The sequence below is a fragment of the Monodelphis domestica genome, chromosome 1, assembly GCF_027887165.1.
Source record: "Monodelphis domestica isolate mMonDom1 chromosome 1, mMonDom1.pri, whole genome shotgun sequence".
NCBI classification, from domain to species: domain Eukaryota; kingdom Metazoa; phylum Chordata; class Mammalia; order Didelphimorphia; family Didelphidae; genus Monodelphis; species Monodelphis domestica.
In genome coordinates, this window is record NC_077227.1 from 522,421,766 (window position 1) to 522,428,822 (window position 7,057).

Consider the following 7,057-nt stretch of genomic DNA (forward strand, 5'->3'; position numbering starts at 1 on the left):
CCTTATAAGCTAGGATAAAAACTGAACCTGGGATTTCATTTATATGGGGAGATCCCAGAAGAACACTTATCTACTAATCTGAGTCAGCAATTCATCTGGAAAAAAAAAAAACTCTCCTTCCCCACCCCTCTCCCTCCCTCCCTCCCTCCCTTCCTCTCCTTTTCCTTTCTCTCTCTCCCCATGTATATGTGTGTATGTGAATATAAATACATATACACACATTTTAATATATTTATACATTCATAGGAAGGAAGGAAGGAAGGAAGGAAGGAAGGAAGGAAGGAAGGAAGGAAGGAAGGAAGGAAGGAAGGAAGGAAGGAAGGAAGGAAGGAAAGAAGGAAGGATTGTCATATGTGGTCCCCCATACCTATCATGCTCCCTCTCTCTTTCTCCTAATCCTCTGCTTCCTGGCTTTCCTGGTTTCCTTCAAGTCTCAGATAACAGTCTCACATCACCGAGGAGTCTTCTCTGACCTCCCTTCATGCTAGTGCCTTCCCTTTTATTAATTATCTCTAATTTGTCTTGTATCTATCTTGTTCTAGCATAGCTGTGTGTATATTGTCTCCTCCATTAGACAGAGACATTCGTGAGTGCAGGGACCACCTTTTGCCTTTCTTTGGGTTCCCAGTCCTTAGCATAGTGCCTGGTACATAACAGGTGCTCAATATGTCTTAGTTAACTTGTCTTGACTAGCCCTAGTGGCCCTGCCTAAAAAGTAAATACATGTAGAAAAGCCTGAAATGACCTCTTGTTGTTATTGTTTTAAGTGTTTTTACATCAGTCATTTCCTGATTTTACGCTCCTCCCACACATAGATACACACTGGATTCTCCCTTGCCGAAAAGAATAACAGTTCATGAGACAAAAACACCTCTAGTTCACCTCTCTCCAGAGAGACAGGACTGTATTTCAAAATCTTGTTTCCTGGACCAAGATCAGACACTGCAATCAACCAAAGTTCAGTTGCCTTTCAGTGTGCTTTTTCATTTGAATTATTGTAGTCATTGTATATACTGTTCTCCCAGTTCTGTTTGTTTCACTGTGCTTTCATTCATGTCTCCTTTTGTTTCTCTGTTGCTTTTTAATACCTCTACAATTTTTTCTTAAATTGTCTTCTTTAAAACCCTTAATTTCTATCTTAGATTTCCTGCTAAGGCTTGGTTCCAAGGCAGAAGAGTCACAAGGGCTAAGCAATTGGAGTCAAGTGACTTGCAAAGGTTACACACAGCTGGGAAGTGTCTGAGGCCAGATTTGATCCCAAGATCTCTGGTCTCTACTCACTGAGCCACCCAGCTTCCCCTTCTTTTCTATGTTTATATCATAATTTGTTCATCCTTCCCCCTAATAAAGAGTACCTATTTTTGTTTTACTGTCCCAAAAAAGTGCTTTTAGGAAGATTTGGATATCTCTGATAATCGTCTTTCTGTCATTGATATATTTGGAACATACCTGCAGTGGTGGTACCACTAAGTCAGTGGCCTAGGTCAGGTTTATGGGTAGTTTGCTCATTTTTTTCTTGTAATTCCTAACAAAATTAATGTACCTTCAGGGAAAGATAGGTGGCACAGGGGAAAGAGGGTTTGGTATTCCAGACATAAAAACTATATGTGTTTGCGTGTGTGTGTGTGTGTGTGTGTGTGTTTGAATGCACATATATAATATACATTATAAGTGATTAACAACTACATTAAAGAATGTAACTTCAGTCAGTACTAATAAGAAAAATGCAAATCAAATAAGCCCTAGGATTTTATCCTATACTCTGTAAGTTGATAAAGAAGACCAAAAATAAAGGCCATAGGCAATCTTTGAGGAATTATAGGATCAGCATTAAGGCACTATTGATGGAGCTATGAACTGGTACCACCATTTTGGAAAGGAATTTGGAATTATGTAAATAATGTAACTAAAATGTCAATTTTGCAATTTTGCAATGCAAATGCAATGCAAAATTGCAATGGTGGGCTTGTACCCCAAGGAAATCATTGATAAAACAAAAATCTCCATAGAAGCCAAAATATTCATAGCAGCACTTTTTGTGATAACAAAGTATTTGCCCATGGATTGGGGAATGGCTAAACAAATTATGGTACATGAATGTAATGGAATATTACTGTGTTATTAAAAAAATGATGAATGCAATGAATACAGAGAAATCTGGAAAGACTGACATGAACTGATGAATTGAAGTAAGCTGAAAGCAATTAATCAAAATATACAAGAACTATAGCAGTGTAAATGGAACAAATACACACACATCCAACACACATACACACACACACACACACACACACACACACACACACAAAGAGCAAGCATAGCAAAATTATAAAGATCAAGCATGCCTCAAATGAAAGTATAAGAGAAGGCACCCTCAACCATCTCTTTATGGAGGTGGGAATTCCATAGGTATTCTATATTGTATATGTTTTTGTCATATAATATAATAAGCTTGATTGATTATGATGATTTTTATATCATTTTTTTCTTTCTTTTCCTTTTTGGTCTTTAAAAATACTATGTTACATGGAAGCAGAAGGGACACTGAGAAAATCTGATGATATTAAAAACAAAAGACGTCAATAAAATGTATTTTAATTTTTAAATGCTTAATTTATCTATAAAAAGGGAAACGTACAAACAAGATATATAGATGATGAATTGGGGACATTCAGTAGAGATATAACTCACTAGCATTAAGGGGGGATGAGGAAAGTTTTCTCATAGGAGATGGGTTTATTTGTTGGTTCTTGAAGAAATCCAGGAAGCAGAGATAAGGAGGAAGAGCATCACAGGCAGGCATGTGGGAAAACCAGTGAAAATTCCTTGAGTCTAGAGTTGGATATCTTGTTTGATAAATAGCAAGGAGGTCAGTGTCATTGGATCAGAGTATGTGGGGCATGGAATGGGGAGTAAGGTGTGAGTAGACTGAAAAGGTCCAAATTGTTCACAATTTGGCTTTGAAAGCCAGAGAACTTGACATTTGATCCTGAGGGTGATAGAAAGCTGCTAGGGTTTACTGAATAAGAGACTTACATGTTAGGTCTGTACTTTAGGAAGATTAATTAAACACTTGAGTGGAGGGAGGACTAAAGTAGGGGAAGTCCTGAGGCATAAAGACTAACCCAAGAGCTAATGCAGTAATACAGGGTTGAGGCAATGAGAGGCTGAACTGTGAGAGTGGCAGTTTTAGAAAGAAGGGTGTATATATAGGAAAGATGTTACAAAGGTAAATGGACAAACTTTGACAATAGAATGGATATGGAGGGTGGCAGAGGGTGTAAGAGAGAGCAAGGAGTCAATGGATTCCATATTGATTATTTCCATCTTTAATCATCTTTGCCAATTTTCTGGGTGTGAAGTAAAACCTCAAAATCTCTTTTAATTACATTTTTCTTCTTTGTATTGACTGAAAACATTTTATGATCATCAATTTAAAGCTAGAAGGGAAATTACAGAACCTCTAATTCAAGAAAAGGACCCTAGAATACTTCTACATCTTTCCTGTGCTATTTAGCTGTTGTTGCTGCTGCTGCTACTGCTACTGCTGCTTTTGCCACTAGAAATCCTGCCTAGTTTATCCTATTCTCCTACCACGTTTCACAGTAGCCATCTTCTTGCCCTGCCACTACACTTATTCCCACCCCACTTTCCACCTCTTGCTCTGAATAATAATAATAGTCATTATCATTGCTTCTGGAAAGGGAATACCAATAATTGTCTTATAATTCCTTCTACCATCCATTTTGACTCTGTAGAACAAAATAACTATGCTTAGTGACCACATACCTAAACCTAAGTTACTTACCTCCCCCTATTAGAAGGGACAGGAATGAGTTTTCTTTTGTATTTATTTTCCTAGCAGTTAGTATAGTGTCTGATGCTTAATGAATGCTTTTTATTCATTTAAATTCAATTCCTCAACTTGCAAATGAGAAAACTGAAACCTAGAGGGGCCAAGTGACTTGTTCAAGGCATCTCAGGTGGTTGATTATTTTAAATTCTATTTTTGTAAACCACTTCATCATGTTCTTTTCTCACTTTCTTATTAGGCATCTGTTCTTGGTCTTAGATATTTTTGTCAATTTCTTTTATCTCTTCAATATCAGATTTTGATCAGAAATATGTGAAGACTCTACTCAACTTTTCTACTTTAATCCATTTTTTCTTTTCACTGTAATGATTTATTAATGATTTTCTTTTATTTTTTTGTAGTTGAAATTTTCTATTTTCTATTTTTTGATCACTGTATCCCTTGTTTCATTAAGAATCCAGAGTTATAAAACTAGCTCCTTACATTCTCTTCCATTTAAAAAAAATAATAGAACCAAAAAAGCAAAAGAACCTCTTATCCATTTTTAATTTAGTAATGAATACAGCATAATATTTGTGTCTAAATCTAATTTCTACCAAACCCCTTTCTAGTATTCCCAGCAATTCCCATGGAATAGCAATCATTCCCCTGAAGCTTGTATTCTTGAATTTACTGAACTTGGTCCTGCTACACTGGCCATTCTGCTCTACTCAGAGAAAGAAGATACTTGACTAAAAGTATATCATTCCCACCTCTTACCCACCCTCCAACACACATACACAAATAAAAATACATAATATTGTTAGCCAGGGGAATTATTTAGAGTTTTTGTTTGGGAGTTTGTTTTTTAGTTTTAAGCTATGCTCCTAATTTGCTTCTCTTTAGGGAAGGAATACTTTGAGCTATATTGTCAAAGGTTTGACTCCCTTCCCACCAAATGTCACTTCCACCAAGACTATCACACATAGTAGAGAACAAATCTGCCTATTATCCAAGCCAAAAGTAAATAAAAATCAAGAAAGTTATAAATATTAGAATATCCTAGACATGAACTCTTCTGCTGAGTGACATATCTCATTTCCACTGTGAAAAGAAAAAGATTCACTGAAGTCTTCATCCTGTTAAGCTGGGGATTAGAGACATGATTGAGGCTCTAACACGTCTACATGTTGGCTTGTTCCTGGAGTCTTTCTCTTTTTTTCAAGGACATCTTCCTGAAGAGAATTTCAAACTGCATGTCTCATTTCTCAAAGGTGGAAGCCAAAACAAAGATCTCTCTTCTTCTAAGTTCTTGCCAATTCTTCCCCTCCCATAAGTAGAAAGCATCAAATAATCTCTGCCAATGAGGAGAGTCTTACACATGTGAACTTGAATCTTAGATTATATTGATGTAATATCAAATACGTAGTTTAATTTTAGTAGACCACTATGATTTGGTCCTGATAAAACCATAAGAGATCTTGGTTCCTGATTACTTTTATTCTAAATATTCATTAACCATCCCTTTATTGTCATGACCTAAAAATTTCCCCAAGAATCTAAATCAAGTTCACTGAGCTATCATTTTGCAGATTCTATTATATTATTCTGGTTCCAAAATGGAAACATTTGCCCTTCCTCCTTACATTTCCTCTAATGTTCTCCCTAATCTTTCAAAGATTACTGCTTACCTGCTTAGAAATCACTTCTGTTGTTTCTTCTACTACATTAAGATACAATTCATCTATTCCTAATAGCCTAAACTCATAAATGGTAGCTAGGTCCTCCCTCACTGTCTTTCTATTCATCTTGGGCATCAACTTTCCATTGTCCGTTTTTGTACCACTTGTTGAATTCTCCATAATAATCAAATGAGGGACAGAAAAAGAGCTCTGTGCCTCCTCTGTCTTTCTATCACCTCTTATTATTATCTTTCTATCTACCCAACTCACTGACCCTATTGATTCTTTGACTTTCATTTCTCCCCTATATATTTAAGCTCCCCATCTTGATAACCATGTCAAAGATTACTCCAATCACTAATAATAAAATTAATAAAAATCAAAACAATTATGATAGTTACTTTCACATTGAGTGATTTAACAAAGGGGACTCCGGAAGGATAGAGCTGTTAATACATTGTTGATGAATCTATGAATTGATCTAAACGTTCTACAAAGCAAATCTGTCATTATGGTAAAAAGTGACTAACAGTTCAATAATCCTTTGACCCAGCAACCTTACTGTGAGGTTCCATGAAGGTTAAAAAAAAAAAACAGAAGGAAATCTAATTTATATCAAAAGATTTACAACAGCATGCCTTGTAAAGCAAAGACCTGAAAACAAAGTAAATGTCCATTGACTGAGGATGGCTAAATAGATTCTGTAATAGATTATTACACAATTCAAAATAGATGTGATCAATACAAGGAGGTATGGGAAGATTTACATGAATTGATACAAAGTGAAGGAAGCAAAACTAGGGAAATTGTTTATACAATGATTAAATAAAGTAAATCAACAATATTAGCAAAATCAAAATTGAACACTATAATAATTACAATAGCCATGTTTGGCTCTAAAAGATAAGAATACAAGAATGAATCCCACTCCCTTCTTTGTAGAAATATGAAACAAGAAGATTTGAAACACAGCATATACTGTCAGATTTGATTAATATGTTACTTTGCTGAACTATTTTTTCTTCTTTTTAATGTTTTGTCTTATGGTGTGGCTCTCTTTGGAGAGATAAAAAGGAAAGATGCTTTGGAAAAAGGAAATAATTTTTAAAATAAATGAAAATTATTTTAAAATAAAATAAAATGATCCTTTTAGGTTGCCCTATGTAATTTTTTTTTAATCTTTACCTTTCTTCTTAGAATCGATATTATCAGTTTTAAGTCAGAAGAATGATAAAGGCTAGGAAATTATGATTAAGTGACTAACCTAGGGTCACATAGATATAAAATGTCTGAGACCAGATTTGAGCCCAGGAGCTCCCATCTCTAGGACTTGTTCTCCATCCACTGAGCCGCTTAGACAACCCTCTTAATCTAATTCCTATATAATGTCAGATTTTCTTTTCACCCATTATTAATTGTCCTTGATTACAATCTTATACACACTTTTAAAAATTAAAATGGTAATTTAGTTCTTGTGCATTTATATTTATCTTTCTAGAAAACTCCTCTTCAGATCTCATTGTGAAGTATTTCTTTTTGGATATTCAGAATTTTATTCATAAGGGCTTCTCATCTCTTCTGA